The following is an 18,936-nucleotide window of genomic DNA, read 5'->3' as shown; positions in this document are numbered from 1 at the left end:
ATGCAGCAATAACTACAACTAAACGTTTGCAGTAACTGTTGATCAGTCCTGCACACCAGCTTGGAGGAATTTTAGCCCATTCCTCCATACAAAACAGCTTCAACTCTGGGATGTTGGTGGGTTTCCTCACATGAACTGCTCGCTTCAGGTCCTTCCACAACATTTCGATTGGATTAAGGTCAGGACTTTGACTTGGCCATTCCAAAACATTAACTTTATTCTTCCAAAACCATTCTTTGGTAGAACGATTTGTGTGCTTAGGGTCATTGTCTTGCTGCATGACCCACCTTCTCTTGAGATTCAGTTCATGGACAGATGTCCTGACATTTTCCTTTAGAATTCGCTGGTATAATTCAGAATTCATTGTTCCATCAATGATGGCAAGCCATCCTGGCCCAGATGTAGCAAAACAGGCCCAAACCATGATACTACCACCACCATGTTTCACAGATGGGATAAGGTTCTTATGCTGGAATGCAGTGTTTTCCTTTCTCCAAACATAACGCTTCTCATTTAAACCAAAAAGTTCTATTTTGGTCTCATCCATCCACAGAAGATTTTTCCAATAGTCTTCTGGCTTGTCCATGTGATCTTTAGCAAACTTCAGATGAGCAGCAATGTTCTTTTTGGAGAGCAGTGGCTTTCTCCTTGCAACCCTGCCATGCACACCATTGTTGTTCAGTATTCTCCTCATGGTGGACTCATGAACATTAACATTAGCCAATGTGAGAGAGGCCTTCAGTTGCTTAGAAGTTATCCTGGGGTCCTTTGTGACCTCGCTGACTATTACACGCCTTGCCCTTGGACTGATCTTTGCTGGTCGACCACTCCTGGGGAGGGTAACCATGGTCTTGAATTTCCTCCATTTGTACACAATCTGTCTGACTGTGGATTGGTGGAGTCCAAACTCTTTAGAGATGGTTTTGATGATGGTTTGATGGTTAGAGATGAGCATCAACAACGCGTTTTCTGAGGTCCTCAGAAATCTCCTTTGTTCATGCCATGACACCCTGTGATGACCTGGTGACTTGTCCAGGGTGTACCCTGCCTCTCACCCATAGTCAGCTGGGATAGATGAGGATAAGCAGCTACAGATAATGGATGGATGAATGGATGGATGGATGTCGCTGTTCATCCGGCAGGAGGCGCGCGTGCGCAGTCGGTTCTCAGATGTATTGGCACTCCTCTTTCTCTGAAGCGCCAACTAGGAAACGGTCAGACAAATGGCGTCTTCATAACACCTCGGACTCATCAGCTGATTCTCCCAAACTGCGGTGAGTGAAACACGCCACGGTGCTCGATTTCGACGTGACATCGCGTTGTGAGAAGCGCTGAGGTTTTTACGGGAATGTTTTTGATGCTTGAAGGCGGAATTTCCGCTTCACAAACACAGCGAGCTGTAAACAGCACAGGCAGGTTAGCGAGGTGGGCTTTCCTCTGGGACTCGAACCTCACACTGACTCCGCTGATCACTTTATATATTACACTAGATCGCAAACTATACGGGGTTTTAATAGAGAGAGAGAGATGGCTGGCTGGTGGATATATTATGGCTTTATACCTTTTAATCTAGGTGAATAATTGTTTGTTTGGTTCCCCCCTGCTTGTTTTCTTATTTTTCCATTTATCCACAGGTTATTCAGATGGTCTCTGTGAGGATGAGAAGCTGTCTGTCTGTCTGTCTTTATTTCTCTCTGAAGCCTGTGTGTAATATTGTGCTTTTTTATTTATTTGTTGTTGTTGAAATTCATAGTGCTCTCTTTGCACACTAAGCTAACCAGCTAGTGCACTATAGATAGCAAGCTGCTGTTAGCTGCTCCACATCCTTTTGCAGTAATCTGTTGTTTGAGGATTACACACACACACACACACACACACACACACAGTTTGTAGCTCCTGAAGCTGGGCTGACTAACACATCTTTGAAGCTTAGGTGAGATTGTACAGCTATAAACATGATAAAGGAATGATGAGTTGCATGCACTGTAATCTTTATACAGTAGCATCTTCGGTGGTGTAGTGGTGAGTACTGTCGCCTCACAGCAAGAAGGTCCGGGTTCGAGCCCCGTGGCCGGCGAGGGCCTTTCTGTGCGGAGTTTGCATGTTCTCCCCGTGGGTTTCCTCCGGGTGCTCCGGTTTCCCCCACAGTCCAAAGACATGCAGGTTAGGGTAACTCAGGGGTGGGCAATTATTTTTTCCCATGGGGCCACATGAGAAACAGAAAATTTTGTGGAGGGCCGGACCAAAAGGCTGAACTAAATTCTGCATAATATTAATTGTATTTCTTTATATAAAGCAGTAAATAACATTGTTTTTACAAACTGGTAAGAGTATGGAAAAAACGAGGTTGCCTTACAAAAAATGTCATTTCTTCAATCACATTTCCCAAAACAATGGTTAACAAAACATGAACGTTTGTACCTTTTTTTTTTTTTCAGTCACATTCACCCCAAAACACAATAAAGACATCACAATATTGTCTTTCTACTCCAAATATCAAGCAAGATGCATCATTATTATAATAATGATGCCCACATTTGTAGTCTAATCACCTCATTTGGTGTTTTTCAGTTTTTTATTTGTTCAGTGAGAGAAATCTAGTCTCTGTTGGTCTTTAACGAGCGCATCAGAGTCAGGTTGAATGTCTGAGGTGGAGATGCGAAGCACAGCTGACAGATGATTATCGGTGAGAGAGGATCTACTGTATACCTGGATTTGTTAAACTTCATCACTGAAAACGTCGATTCGGTGTAGGTATCAGATCTACAGATCGGCTCGGGCTCCGGCGCCTGCTGGTGACGTCACACTATGTGATTGGCTGGACCGTTTGAAGGATGGCGTACAAGTTTGTGGTTGGTCTGGACAAATTACGGAAGTAGTTATCGCGGGATTAGGTTTCATGGAATTTCATGTCGCGTGCATTGTGTCTTTGTTGAACACAACTTCAAAATAAAAGCAATGCACATTCAGTCCATGCATGAGGTAAAATTAGAAAATACGTTTATTTTGTAATTTCTGATTAACCTTACGCGGGCCGGTCAGAATGAACCAAAGGGCCGGATGCGGCTGCCCAGGTCTGGGTTAACTGGTGACTCTAAATTGACCGTAGGTGTGAATGTGAGTGTGAATGGTTGTCTGTGTCTATGTGTCAGCCCTGTGATGACCTGGCGACTTGTCCAGGATGTACCCCGCCTTTCGCCCATAGTCAGCTGGGATAGGCTGCAGCTTGCCTTAGAACAGGATAAAGCGGCTAGAGATAATGAGATGAGAGATTCGCTGGTTTTTTTTTTGGTTTTTTTTTTTTCCATTGTTGGTCTTTTTTTTTTTTTTTTTTTTGCTTGACTTCATTACCCACGATCATTTGAGATCTTGCTGACACTGCTGCCAGTAAGATATAACTCTTGCTTAATCTCTATTTAAAGAGACTGATGCAGTGGCACTTTCACCCTTTTAGATGTTGACACACCGGATATGATTGATGCATGATATTTTTGCATGCCAAGTCTGATGCAATTTTTAAAAAATATTTCATGTTCTGATTTATTTTTCTTCATGCTGGTTTTGCACCGTGAATCTCAGTAGTGTCCTGAGTGAATGAATGATTGAGTTGTCGAGCAGTGATTATTATAGACATGCTCAAGAGTGAGTGTTTTCAGTACACCTGTTGTTGGAACGGAGACGACAACAGGGAGAGTTTCATAATCTCATTGAAGAGTTGAAGCTGAGACATGATTGGATGAAGGGCGGCGAGCTGAATGAGCTGCTCACCTGTTTTGCTGGCTTTGTCTTCCTGTCGTTCTGTTCTGTGACATCAGTGGAAGCCTCATTTGATTTGTCAGGTAAATATATGGGATCGGTTTGTGATGTGAAATTTCACAACAACAAAAAAGACAGATCCAAGTTTATTTTTCCGTCATATCAAAACTTGTTCTTGGACTAATAAGGACATTTATTTTTTTCACTGTGCAGTTTTCATCAAATCCCGCAGTCTGACTGGCTGGCGAGCGGGTCCGTATCCTATGGTACGGACCCCGGTTATGAACCTCTGGTGACTTGCTCGTTCAGAACAACAACAAACATAGTAGCAATTTTTGTCAACATTTCTCTTTTTTATAAGATTTATTTATAAGATTTTTATCAAAAATCTTGTAAATGTTTGCCAGCATTTCTCAGGAGAATAGCATTAATTTTACAGCATGGATGGCGATAATGACAGTCTTCACAGTGAAAGCGAGTTTTACTACCCTGAGGAAGTAAAATAAAAGAAAACATTTCAGGAGAAAGCTAAAAACCTGTAACTTGCTAACACCAAGCAAAAACATGGCTGAATCCTGAATGACTCCTATTTGTATAAATAGGGGACTACATAGGCAGCAAAATGTAGTTTTTTTTTTTTTTTTTTTCCTGCCATGGAAGTGCACTTGTATACCGAGGAGGAAGCCATTTGCATTACAGCCGTGAATGAGGATTCAAAATGGCGTCTTGCCTCGGTTTTCCCTTTTGGGCACTCTCGTTTTCAGTTAGAATTTGGTAAAGAAAAAAATTACCAGCTTAAGGTCGGTCCGTATGGTGAAATACTGTGACCTTGGCCCAGAGGGCCTCGCTCAGTACTTTCAAGACCTCGGTCACGGTATTCCACGATATGGACCTCCCAGCTGGTAAATAACATGCATGTATTGGATACCCTGTGTGATTTTCGTGCGAGTATTTTGTCTGAAAATTCGGACATGGTGTGCTCTCTCGCTTCCTCACCTGTGCGCTATGCTCTAACACACAAGGATCCAAAACTTGAATGTTAGTTTCGTAAATGGTTTGCTAGCTGAGCAGAGGCTCTGTTACAGAAAATGGATTGCATTGCATTTTCTCCCAGTTGTCCCCTTGTGATGTCAGCAGGTGCACACACAAGCTTTTGTTCTCGCAGGAAACAAATTGGCATCAGACATACTAAACCCCTCACGGATATTTTAATATCGATATATTTAATGTGTTTCAAGGTAGCCTTTCTCTTTAAGGACTTGTCCTGCCTCTGGGAGATGTTATCATGTGTTGGGTTTGTTTGTTTGCTTATTTAAAAAAAAAAAAAGCACACTCAAGTAATTTGATTTATAAAGTCTAAAATCATATCTGAATGTGATTTCACATTTAATCCATGAGTAAATGGACAGATCCCTTAAAAACCCTGATATGATTTGTATCAGATCAGTTTCAGGTATCAGTCAATACGCGTTTCACTGATCTCAGGATCATATCAAAAAATGTGGAATAAATGGGATTATCTCTTCTAAACTCATTTCAGTGGCCTGACTCCAGTTTTAGGGAGAAAATGGAAAAAGCCTTATAAGGTAGAATGAAGGGAAGGAGTTGCCCCTCCCTAGATGGATAGGATGGTAAGGAAAGTAGAAATATGCAACAGAAGAGCAATAGTGGATATAATCAGTGTAGAAAGATGTAGCAGCATTGCACAGTAGACGGAAATATGTCTTTTTGCTCTGTCTTGCAAACCATATCATGGCATTTACTCTAGCGTTTGGTTACTGAGGATCCTACTGTGTATGTGTTGTGCTTTTTGTTGAACTGCTTCTGTCTCGGTGCGTCATTCTACCTTTACCAGAATCAGCATAATGTTTGCTTTTGCCTGAACACGTTTTCACATGCTATATGCCTTTCGCTTGTATATTAAAATGTGAAAGTGATTTTATCCCTCAGATTTATTGTGTTCAGCTTCACTTGTAGGTGTTACAGGTCAGTATTGTGGGTCAGGTTAAACTTTTCAACCCAGGTTAGAATTTTTAACCCAGTTCATGATTTTCTAGAGACGTACTCTATCTAGGTTTAGGATTTAGGAAGCCTTTGTATTTTAAACTACTTGATGATGTGATAAGACTGGACTCATTAATGCATTCAAAATATACATCACTCCTTTCAGCGTAATTGTTGCTGGTCTAGTGGTTAAGGTGTTGGGTTAACAATCAAAGGTTCATAACAATCAAAGGTTCAAGTTTGACTTCTGGTCAAGTATGGAAAGATATATATATATATATATATATATATATATATTATTTTTTTTAAATGGTAATTAGGTAGATAGACAAAGACAAAAGGAAATACTAGGTAGGTGGAGACAGAGGAAGTAGATGGAAGAAAGAGAGACAAAAGAAGTGATGGAAAATCTCTTTTAAGAATCTTAGATAATTCAAAATTTTACCTCGGTTGGAAATTGAGCTATGGATTTTGTGATTTGTAAAAATTATGAATTTGTGACTAATGGTTTGCCATCACTGTTTATGAAGTTTCTTTATTATTTTCAACATGTTAGTTCTTTTTATTTAATTTTTTTTTTAAATAAAATGAAATTTTGTTGTAGGTGGAGGCTTCAAATAAACCTCTTGGGCTTTCTGCCTCTCCCTGCATTAAGTCAAGTCAAGTTTATTTGTATAGCGCTTTTAACAATAAACATTGTCGCAAAGCGGCTTTACAGAATTTTAACGACTTAAAACATGAGCTAATTTTATCCCTAATCTATCCCCAATGAGCAAGCCTGTGGCGACGGTGGCAAGGAAAAACTCCCTCAGACGACATGAGGAAGAAACCTCGAGAGGAACCAGACTCAAAAGGGAACCCATCCTCATTTGGGCAACAACAGACAGCCTGACTATAATATTAACAGTTTTAACATGAGGACAGTTTCGTTGATGTTATAGCTCTTCATTGATGGAAACTTGAGTGCAAAACTGTTCATGATAACTGCAGTCCTAAAGTTAGCAAGACAACTGTAGTCCTCAGCCATAAAAGCATTACTGTAAGAGTCCAGAGCGTCCTCCAGGTATAACCCTCAACTATCCTCATGGGGCCGTCCTTCACAGGAGCAATGCGATAAAACTCCGACCAGACACAGGGCACCAGGATGGACCAAGCAGGCCCGAGGGGCAGAAGAGGCCAGCATCTCAATCCCAGGACCAACATGTAACTCAGAGGGACAGATTGGGGGGGGAAGAGAGAGAGAAAGAAAACACGTTAGGTATGCCCTAAGAATGACAAGTATTAAGTCTGTGTGGTAGGCTCACAGAGACGAGAGTCTTGATATCAGGCATAACACACAACAATGGCATGTTAATATGGTAAATATATCATGACCTGCTCTGGCTGGATGCTTGATTGGGTGATGGGAGCACACTCCTCAGCAATGATGAGATGCAGATGGGACCCTTAGGGCTGGCCAAGACGATTCATTATACTGTGTGCTTTTTTTTTTTTTTTTTTAAATGTGCTAAAATAAATAAATCATAATGAACTAGGTTTAAAATTTTTAACCCAGATAAAAAATAAATAAATAACCAAACTCTAGGTGATTATTTTTCCCTTTTTGACCTGTAACGTAGGTTTCCTTCTATTTTAAAAAAAAAAAACTGCCGAAGGAAAAAAATATAAATATCTTCCTTAGCTACACATGCTAAAAAACAAAAATGATCCTCAGCGTCTATTGCTTGTTACAATCCAGTAGCTCCTTTATGGCCAGAATATAGCCCTGTACTATTTCAGTACAGTCTAGGCTCTTTTGGCTCGCCACACATGAACCGATATTTTTCATACTTGTTATCCGATTATTTTAATTTCAACAATCGTAAATGAAGCTTGAATGTCCCGTTTTCTTTTTAAGCCCTCTTAAAAATTGTGCGAGTGCTTCTGTACTCTTCTGTTGATCCTGACCAGCCTCGTCTGCTCAGGATACTGAAGTGCAGTGTACGATCAATAGATAGGTTACTTGCGCTACACTATTTTGATGCTCATACAGCACCAGAGGCAAAGACCTTCACTTGCCAGGAGATTGATGGCTGTAGCGTTGGCCAAAAGCCTGACATTTGTGCTTCTCTGCTTGATTGGCGAATGAGGAAGTTGCAACATTGCTTCAGCCATTTGATATTTTGAGAACTGAAATGCGTCAGCCCTTGAGGTTACATTCAGATTGTAATCACTGTACATCAGGACTGTTTGTAAGTCATCAGTCCGACTCGGAACCGTGCTGCTTTTTGCTGAAGTAATGTATCCGTGATTAGGACCGAGCGAAACTCCTGGTGAGTACAAAGAGTTTCTAGTTTGCTACTGCTGTTGTTGATGATGTGAATGGTGTTGAGACAGACAGATACTAAAGTAATGCGCATGATGCTATTGAAGCTTTAAATTTGTATTTTTAATGTGGTAGGAAGTTGATCATCATGCTGTGTGAATGCGCTACAGGACAGCGTTTGCCTAACTGATCCACCAGACTGAAGTTTTTGTGCATGCCTTAAAGAACACTCTGTACAGCGGTAGTGGAGGTGCAACATGAGCTGAATATGAATCAGAATAAAGTTTATTGCGAAATGTTTTCGCATACAAAGAATTTGCTTTGATGTTTTGTGTACAAGCAGTTAAAATAAAATAAGTAGAAAGACAAAAGGAAAAATATAAATAGAATATTTACATTAAAAATATGAAATATGCAATTAGAAAATAATAAAAAATACAAGTGTTGCCAGGCAAAACAAACCTCGCCCGGTAGCACTTACGATGAATATGAAGGAAGATATTGTGGGGGAAAAAAAAAAGACCCTATGGGTGCATGTGGCTACTGCTTATAAATAAAATTGCTTTCTGATACCATGTCCATACAGTAAATGTAGCATGTATATACACTTTGAGGCAGTAGCCACAAAAATGAAGTGTAATCCAAAAATGAGCAATTAAAAAAAATCACAAGTAAAATATACCAAGTGTCTGTACTTTTATATTATTCTCCTCTTACAGTTTTTGAAACTAAAACCTCCGAACCGAGACTGACATACACATGCTATCACCATGACCGAAACTCTTATTTCCCAGAAATGGCCTGGGGCGGGAGCTCAGTAGAACACACTTTTTCCCTCTGTAATAAGCATAAACATGTCTGAAAGTGATTTTCTTTAGTCTAATCCATTTATTTCGAAAGGTGAACCGAATTGTATACACTCACCGGCCATTTTAATCAGAACATGTGTATGTGCATGCACAGTGCACGATTGTTCCACTCTTGCATTCTTACAGCATGATGACGTAGTGGCTAGCGCCTCTCTGAGGCAGTAGCCACAACAAAACTGATTTTGACCTTTTTGGTGACCTTGACTGGAGGACCCTCAAAATGTTGGAGGTTCTATTTGAGACCAATGCCCATCTATCCTGCAAGTTTCATGAAGATTGATCCAGCCGGTTTCCGGTAATATCGTTAACAAAGAAACCCGACCGAAAACAATTCCTCGTTGTGCTTACTCCGTAGCAGGCGAGGTATGAAAGGGAATATGTGCAATGTATTATGTAAATGACCAAGCGGTACAGTATATGGTGGAACATGCAATAGAAGAATCACAGAATGAAGAGCACAGCAATCCAGAAAGGAACTGCGTTAATGTAACGCATTGGGAGTGTTGGTGTGTTTGGGTGGTCAGTTAGTGAGGGTCTCTGGCCTTATTGATGAGGCCTGCTGTAGTGGGGAAGAAGTTGTCCTTGTGGTGTGAGGTTTTGGTCCTGATGCACCGCAGCTTCCTGCCAGAGGGAAGTCTCTCATCTCATTATCTCTAGCCGCTTTATCCTGTTCTACAGGGTCGCAGGCAAGCTGGAGCCTATCTCAGCTGACTACGGGTGAAAGGCGGGGTACACCCTGGACAAGTCGCCAGGTCATCACAGGGCTGACACATAGACACAGACAACCATTCACACTCACATTCACACCTACGGTCAATTTAGAGTCACCAGTTAACCTAACCTGCATGTCTTTGGACTGTGGGGGAAACCGGAGCACCCAGAGGAAACCCACGGGGAGAACTTGCAAACTCCGCACAGAAAGGCCCTTGCCGGCCACGGGGCTCGAACCTGGACCTTCTTGCTGTGAGGCGACTGCACTAACCACTACACCACCGTGCCGCCCCCACAGGGAAGTGTCTCAAAAAATTTGTGTCCGGGGTGGGAGGGGTCAGCCACAATCCTTCCTGTCCTGGAGCTGTACAGGTCCTGGAGAGATGGAAGGTTGCAGCCAATCACCTTCTGAGCAGAGCGAATGATGCGCTGTAGTCCGTCCTTCTCCTTGGCGGTGGCAGCAATGCACCAGACAGTGACGAAGGAGGTGATGTACTCAATAATGGCTGTGTAAAAGTGCATCATCATTGCCCTTTAGTAGGTTGAACTTCTCCAGCTCCCACAGGAGGTACATCCTCAGTTGCAGAGGTAATAAGGGCAGGTTTGGGAAACACTGCAACAGAGACGTCTGTAATTGATAAGCCAATCCAGAAAAAGTACATTTTATCAGTTTACCATTCAGGTGGTTAAGCCTCAATGGGAAGAATGAAAAATGTGCTCAGGTTTTTATCCAAAGCAACTAACGAATGAGACTAGCAATGCTGGGGTTTGAACTCTCAACCTTCTGCTCACTTGCCCAAAGCTTTAACTAGCAAGCTACTGCTGAATTCAACACTAGGGTTCGGTTCTAAAATCTGATTGGCTGATCCTCATTCGAAGCTGATATAAAATCCTGAATATCCACACACACCTATGACCAGCACGATAATTCAGTTCTGTATTAATCTCATCTCATCTCATTATCTCTAGCCGCTTTATCCTTCTACAGGGTCGCATGCAAGCTGGAGCCTATCCCAGCTGACTATGGGCGAAAGGCGGGGTACACCCTGGACAAGTCGCCAGGTCATCACAGGGCTGACACATAGACACAAACAACCATTCACACTCACATTCACACCTACGGTCAATTTAGAGTCACCAGTTAACCTAACCTGCATGTCTTTGGACTGTGGGGGAAACCGGAGCACCCGGAGGAAACCCACGCGGACACGGGGAGAACATGCAAACTCCACACAGAAAGGCCCTCGCCGGCCCCGGGGCTCGAACCCAGGACCTTCTTGCTGTGAGGCGACAGCGCTAACCACTACACCACCGTGCCGCCCTTCTGTATTAATGCAACCAATAAAACCACTTCTCTTAATCCGTTATTCTGTCCCGAAGGTAAATTAATCTTTGTTGCTTAGCAACCAAAGCTTAATGTTAGCAGAGTAAAGTGATGGGCGGAAGTTTGTTTATTGTTAATCTTATTCATAATTTGTTTTTGTCCCAATTTTATAAAAGTAATGAGCCTAAAGCCTGATGTAAAAAAAAAAAAACAGTTGATAAATACAGAGATAAATGAAAGCAGCAGCATAAAAGACATGAAAATCAACTGTACAGGGTCTGACAGCGGGACAGTCGATACATCATAAATAGACCAACGACTTACATTTGTACCTTAAGAAATGGTCTTAGTAACAACATTAATATGTGCGTGTGTTTCATCTCAGACACTCTGTCTAATGACCAGGTTGCGTGTTGAGTCCTATAGCAAAGGCAAGGGCAGGTTTATACATGGGAACAAATATTTTTGTGGTGTTTTGGCAACTTCTATTGTGTAAAATGTCGGCTACTTTCGGAGGTGGTGGTGCCTTTACACAACCGTTAGCCAGATTTAAGTGCCCTGGGTGAACAGGATGAAAGTAAAGAAAAAATACAAGTCCATCCAAGTACAGTGTGGACTTTGTGAACTCCCTACCATGTCTCTCTTCAGGCGTAGTCACATGAAGGGCAAAGAAGGAGGAAAAGTTAATCAGATTCAGTGCTTCTAATGAAAACAAAGCAATCTTTTTCTCTACTGGAGAGGTGAAGCACGAGGCTTTGAAAAGAGGACAAAGTGTATGGCAGTGAGTCGGAGTACCTGAGAGCATGGCCAATTTTGCTCTCTTTTGGAGTCCTGGTCACAGTGGGCTGTGGCATTCGAGCTCACAATCTCCAGAGGATAGGGTAAAGCTTTTCTGTTGCACCACATGGGAGCGTAAACAGTAGTAGTTTTATATTGCAATGCGTATCGTAGAAATACATTTTGAGAATCTCATCTCATTATCTCTAGCCGCTTTATCCTGTTCTAAGGCAAGCTGGAGCCTATCCCAGCTGACTACGGGCGAAAGGCGGGGTACACCCTGGACAAGTCGCCAGGTCATCACAGGGCTGACACATAGACACATAACCATTCACACTCACATTCACACCTACGCTCAATTTAGAGTCACCAGTTAACCTAACCTGCATGTCTTTGGACTGTGGGGGAAACCGGAGCACCCGGAGGAAACCCACGCGGACACGGGGAGAACATGCAAACTCCGCACAGAAAGGCCCTCGCCGGCCACGGGGCTTGAACCCGGACCTTCTTGCTGTGAGGCGATAGCGCTAACCACTACACCACCGTGCCGCCTCCTTTGAGAATCGTGATCTCTTTTTGTCATATCACCCCCTCCCCCAATACATATGGTTCCTTATGAAACTGGACACAGAAGAATAATCTTGATTTAAACCATAAAATCGTGATTATTTCATCATGGATCACACAGTCCTAGACACCACCGTACTGTAGAGCACTTGAAGTGTGATGAAGGTGCTGAAGTGTGCAGGGTTTAGATGAGGCCTTCACTCCCAGAAGCCAGGCCAGTGACTGAGCTTGTTCTCTTTGTGTCACGTTGTTTCACATCTCCTCCTTTGCTGTGTTCATTAGGCAACTCATGGTTCTTCTGTAGTCACGTCACAGCTTCGGTTAGTCAGCGTCTGAAAGTCTGATGTGGTATGTGGGTGAAATGTAGGAAATGGTCTGAAAGGTGCTGGCTCATCATGTTTGGGAGGTATTTATTTCAGAGAGAAAAACCCAACTTGGCCTTATTCTGGCCAGAGGCTCAGGGATGAGAAAGGAATGGCAGCAAATTCAATTTTCGGCTGTTAAGAGAAGAGGAAAAAGTTTGCTCATCTTTTATTTAGGGGAGATTTTAATGTGTTTTGTTTTGCTTGGAAGCTTTAATGATTTTTTTTTCCCCTTTTACAACTTGGAAATGAAATGTGACTTTCCACTTTCTTTGTGCAATGCTGAGAACTGAGTCTTTCTAAACGGTTAGGAATACATTATTTTTGCTATAAATGGATTTTTTTTAAAAGTCATTGTTACACTAGGGGGGCGGCATGGTGGTGTAGTGGTTAGCGCTGTCGCCTCACAGCAACAAGGTCCGGGTTCGAGCCCCGTGGCCAGCGAGGGCCTTTCTGTGTGGAGTTTGCATGTTCTCCCCGTGTCCGCGTGGGTTTCCTCCGGGTGCTCCGGTTTCCCCCACAGTCCAAAGACATGCAGGTTGGGTTAACTGGTGACTCTAAATTGGCCGTAGGTGTGAATGGTTGTCTGTGTCTATGGGTGTTTTCACACTTGGTCCCTTTCAGCCATCTAACCGAACTCAGATCGATGACTCAGCATTTTTTGCGCATATGTGAACACTCCAACCGTACCCAGACCCCTTTAAAGCGAACCGAACTGAGACCACCTCAGGAGGTGGTCTCAGTACGGTTCGCTATAAATCAACGGTACGGTTCGCCTAATCTGCGCATTGTGAACAAAAAGCGCACCGGGTTCACTTCGCCTTTTTCACTGTAGTTTAACCTTCTTTGTTTGCCGTAGTTGGTCACGTGACTGTAGCAGGGAAACTCAACTTCCTTTTGGAACTTACCACAGCCGCTTTACAGTTCTCTGAACTTACTGACTGATGAGTCGGCCACAATAAAATATATATAAAATTTTCTTTTCCTTAATCCACACTATTTTGATCAAAGAATACAGCAGGGCAAGCATGGCAGCAGACATTTTGATTCAAGAGAAAATTACCCAGAATTCCATGCACTGGGGGTCTGAGGGCTCTAGAGGACCTGGTGTGAACAGAAAGAGGACTGAGGCCCCGTCAAAGCTTAACTGGACCAGAAAGAGAACCCAGTCCTCTTTGTAATAAATTCACAGTGTGAACACAAAAAGAACTGTTCTTTTTCTGTTGGTCCACTTTTTGGTCCACTTAAAGAGGACTGAGTCTGGTTCCTTTAAAGGGGACCAGGTGTGAAAACACCCTATGTGTCAGCCCTGTGATGACCTGGCGACTTGTCCAGGGTGTACCCCGCCTTTCGCCCGTAGTCAGCTGGGATAGGCTCCAGCTTGCCTGCGACCCTGTAGAACAGGATAAAGCGGCTACAGATAATGAGATGAGAGTGTTACACTAGGACATGAGGACGTTGAATACAGCACTGATTTCTCCCCTTTTTTAAAAAAAATTTGATATTTGTCACATGCTGGTCACTCACCATTTATGTAATTTCTCATTTGTGATTGAGTAAAAGCTTGATAATGTACTGCAAGACACCAATTACTGTACATTTCAAAAATTCTCCAAAGCTGCACATTGTACTCTCGTTCAAGAAAGCGATGTACCATGCCCTCTCTATTCTGAGGTCGGCGTCTGTCAGTGTCTGTCATTGTTGAGAGACAGTAATGATGATTGTCGATCTCAGTGAGCTAAATCGTCCCACTGTGCTTGACAGTACCAATTGAAACCACACTAGAAGATTAAAAAAAGTAAGTCAGTGTCAGCCAGTAATGTACCAGAAATGGTGCTATTTTTCTGAAATATGTTTCACACTGGGAGTTTGTCAGTATTACTGTCGCCAATGTTGTGCATCAGGACCTCTGCGCTTGTCAGTGGGAGAGAATGTGTTGAAAGCTCGAGTGAAGTGAGGACAGCGAGTCTTGAGGCACTGGCCGAGTCATGTGGCTGTGTTTTCTGTTCAAGCGCATGTCTTGTACACAGGGCATGATAAGGAGCAGGCACTGTGCTCACAGACTGTATACTTGGTACTGGTTAATCAGCATGTGATTATGATTAACGCAAGTGTTAATACGTTATCTACCATGCTGATACTGGAAGCACATGTACATTTGAAGCTGCGTCTGTTTTCAGTCATGCAGAATATGTATGTGAGGGGTGGACGAATTATTAATGTATTAACTAGGAGCAAGTGAAAGCTCTGTTGTCCTGCTCAGTCCCATATTTTGGTTTCCTGGAGAATGACGAGGCTAAAGAGTGGTCGCTGATGTAATGGGGAGTTGGTTAGCTAGATAATCACATTAAGTTCAGACTCAGGGAAGCTAATGAGGAGCATATGTTCATGATTATCTTAACAAAATGTCTAATCTTCACATTGTCTCTTTCAAACTTTGACAAAAAACAGAACAAAACCAGTAAGTCATTGGCTAAAGCTATGAGCTCTGGATTTCCATCACACCCAGATGTTTGAACATCCCGTTCCAGATGAAATCCACCTTTTGCTGTTTATAACCTTCGTTCTTCTGGGAAGGCTTTCCATTAGAAACCTGGAACGTGGCTGTGGGAATATGTCCGTTTACCCACGTTAGTGAGGTCAGGCAAGGCCACAAAAGGTGTTCGGTGCGGTTGAGGTCTGTGCAGACCGCTGAAGTTTTTCCAAACCAACCTTGGCACGCCATGTCTTCATGGGCCTCGTTTTGTTCACGGTGAAGGGAAATTGTAATGCTACAGGATACACGGACACCCTCTGTTACAGTTTAGGGAAGGCGCACATATGGATGTGATGGTCAGGCTTTCACAAGACTGGCTGTGCATTGGATTTAGTGACGGCAATGTGTGTCGCACCACCATAAAATGTGGTAAGTTTAAAAATGGCTACATACCAAATAAAAACTTAATTTTTTGCAAAACTCCATAAGGCCAAGAAAAAAAAATTGCTTGTTTCCTATTACATCTTGAAAAAAAATAGGGTAGGTAGGTCTTTTTATTTTTTTATCACACAAAATACCGGGTAGGTAGGTTTTTTTTTTTTTTTTTAAATAAATTTTAGGTGTGGGACAAACAGTGGCACATAGTGGGGAAGTGTCATTCTGTGACTCAACCATCCAGAACCAGGCCTAAGAAAACCAGTGAAGCTTGTGGAATACAGGATTCGGAGCCCATGGATAAAATATGGAGTGCTCGGACGCTTAAAGGAACTATAAACATAACTACAAATGTTGAACCTTAACTTTATTAGGAACACTATGTTGTGAACTTGTATGTTTTAATATGAATACAAAGAACATCGTGATATCGATACCGCCGTTAGCCTGGGCGCTGTGTGTATACTGTTTGCATGACTCGTCCAGCGGAGGATGATAATGTTCGTAGAGTTCTTTTACAGTTGAAGACTTATAAAATGAACTTATTGTCTTACAATCTTCCGTGTGGTCGCAACCGATCACGGTAATCGAGAACACTTCGTTGGCCGCCATGATGCCTAGCGTTGTGTACAACACAAGCCGGAGTTTCCCGGAAAGAGGTCATGACGTCAGATTGAGGCCGTGAGAAATCAATGAGTGTTTCTTGTCCGATATATGCGTTTTAGAATTAGTCACTTGTCAGATCGACAATATTATGCAAATCGTAATGCAGATTTTTTTTTTTTTTTTTCAAAATTTATTGTTGGTCGGCGAAAATGCATTTTTTTTTTTTTTAAACATCTAACAAAAAAGTCTAGGGTCGGGGCATTTTTTAAACGGTCGGTCGGGTAACCGGAAACAAACAATTATTTTTTCTTGGCCTAAGGAGCAGGAATTTTTAACTAGTTGATGAATCTCCTTATCTGCCAGGCAGCAATGGGGGGGGACACGCACGCTCGCACAAAAACCCCCCAAAAAACTTAACAGCCCTGCACAATATGCATCTTTCTGCCATAGTCAGCCACTTCCTTGCTCTTGTGGCCAAAGTCACATGTCTGTACTTTTGTTTTTGTTTTTTCCCCCCATGTAATTTTTGGGAAGCAGAACCACGAGTGACGACAGTTTGCAACTGTGGCTGACCTCACACTCTTGCTCTCTGCACTTGTCAATAGAAATAAGCAGCGTAGGTAATAAACGTCATATCTGTTGAATTTTGTAGACGGCGATGATGTGCCACAGGGGTTCTGGAAAAGATCAAGTTGTTGCTGTTTCAGCCTGAAATTGTGGACATTAATTTTTACTTCTCCCCATTTAAAGTCTGCTTCTTTATTTCAGTTGAGTGTGCCTCCATAGGCAGACTGATAGATGATTTCGAGATATTCTGTATGTTTTCACTTCCATCTCCACCACGTTTTTATTGACAAGTGCCAAGACTGAGATCTAATGCTAGATTAGAACCATATTCTCTCTTTTTGTACTAGTATATTACTACAAATGAGGCTGGCTGCAGCAGGACTGGCAATAGTGTAATGAGATGACTCATAATCTGTGCTAATCCTTGACAAACAGTGATCTTGCTCAATTTTGGAAACCTGTAGGGCTGGGGAAAAAAAAAAACAGCGTGATCAATGAGAAATAGGGTACTGTGACAACCCAGCTGTAAACAGGCTTACATCTGCTTTTTTCATATAGTCGTCGACTTACGACTGACCGGTCGTAGGCCGACTTGCGACCAGATCGGTTTATGTTAAATGAACGTAAGTATATTGTGATGTGTAATGACATTGTAATCATCTTAGTCTTATTTTATCAACACTTTCTTATTTCATTACCTCGGCTCATTATTTGGTTTAAGTCAAACACTGCATACTACACTGCGTACAGTACAATTCGTTTAATATGTGCAAAACAAAAAATACGAAATACAGGTGTGAAAAATAGAAAATATTTTAGCTTGAAACATACCAAAATACAAATGTAAAACATAGCAAAATACAAAATTTAGTGACCGCTGGCATCACTGGTGCTTGGCTGTGGGTCGTCTACGTCATCAGCTGTTGCAGCGCTCGGGCTGGCAGGAGCATTTGCTCATTTCATAAACCAGGAGCTGGGGTGGAAACCGTGTGATGGAGTGCGCGAGGGAGCGTGAGAGAGACTGTGCATGTGCCTGGAGCTGGGGCGGAAACTGTATGACGGAGTGCGCAAGAGAGACTGCGCATGTGCCTGGAGCTGGGGCGGAAACTGCTGTACACAGCGAGAGGCACTGCCGGGAGCTGGGGCAGAAACTGTCGTACGCTCAGCTGGGAAACACTTGCCAGTCATAACCAGACGGTCGTAAAGTCGATCGGTTGTAAGTCGACGACTACCTGTGTGTGTGTACTTTTTTTTTTAAATGAGTGTCCCTGACCTTCAGATTCAGTGTGTTTCAGCCCCCTCATAGCCCTTGTCCACCAAATCAGTTCCAGGGCTGGTTCGGGGCCAGTGCTTAGTTTGGAACTGGGTTTTCTGTTTCCACTGACAAAGAACTGGCTCTGGGCCAGAAAAACCGGTTCCAGGCTAGCACCAACTCTTTGTTGGGCTAGAGGAAAGAACTGCTTACGTCAGCAGGGGGTGGAGTTGTTAAGACCAACAACAATAGCAAGACCGCGAGAGGGCGCCATTTTTAAATAAGCGACGAGATATCATGGATGCAGTAAAGCAGCAGTCATCCATTATTGTTGTTGCTGCTTCTTCTTCTCCGTGTTGTTGCTTCGATGTTCACGCCAAGGTTTATGCAAACGCAGCGATGTAACTGACGTATACAGTGACATAATGACGTGGCTCCCCTTAGCACCCCGAGCTGTGGAAAAGCAAACTGGTTCTCAGCTGGCTCACAAGTTGAACGAGTTGTGAACCAGCACTGGCCCCGAACCAGCCCTGGAACTGATTTGGTGGAAAAGGGGTATCAGTGAACGGATGGGATTTTTGGATTTTATGCACCTGTAATATGTTGTAACCTATAATTTCTTTCCCGATTGTTATTTTAGCTGCCATTTGGAGCCCCGCATACCCTCCTTGCCACCAACGTGAACTAGGTGCTAGTTCTGGGCTGGGGCTGGTGCTAGTGCCACTTCAGAGTTGGTTCAACTTGCAAACTTTCCAAGAACCGGTTTTCTTTTCCACGGGCAAGAAAGCCACCATAGAGCCACATCATCATTACATCACTGTATACATCTCTGTTTTCCCAGCAATGATGGCGCCAAACAAAACTACTCCTGGATTAGACAGATTAGACGCTACGCTAGCTCTGTTTCTTTGTGAAAGGTGTTTAC

The 18,936-nt window shown here is 42.7% G+C and overlaps 1 protein-coding gene across 2 annotated transcripts in view; it reads left to right on the top strand.

Annotated features, from left to right (window-relative positions):
* The first annotated feature begins 1,198 nt into the window (after positions 1–1,198).
* Positions 1,199–18,936, top strand: part of rnf144aa (ring finger protein 144aa) — an 88,181-nt gene continuing 70,443 nt past the window's right edge. Inside the window, exon 1 of one of the 2 annotated variants that reach the window (XM_060934112.1) lies at positions 1,199–1,274. The gene's annotated coding sequence lies outside the window, so the exon portion shown is untranslated. Of the gene's footprint in view, positions 1,275–7,885; positions 8,073–18,936 lie in introns of those variants that run through there. The other variant, XM_060934111.1, reaches the window with a different exon arrangement.

The sequence above is a fragment of the Neoarius graeffei genome, chromosome 11 (assembly GCF_027579695.1).
Source record: "Neoarius graeffei isolate fNeoGra1 chromosome 11, fNeoGra1.pri, whole genome shotgun sequence".
NCBI lineage: Eukaryota > Metazoa > Chordata > Actinopteri > Siluriformes > Ariidae > Neoarius > Neoarius graeffei.
Note: the sequence above shows the minus strand (reverse complement) of the source record. Positions and strands in the feature narration are given on the sequence as shown.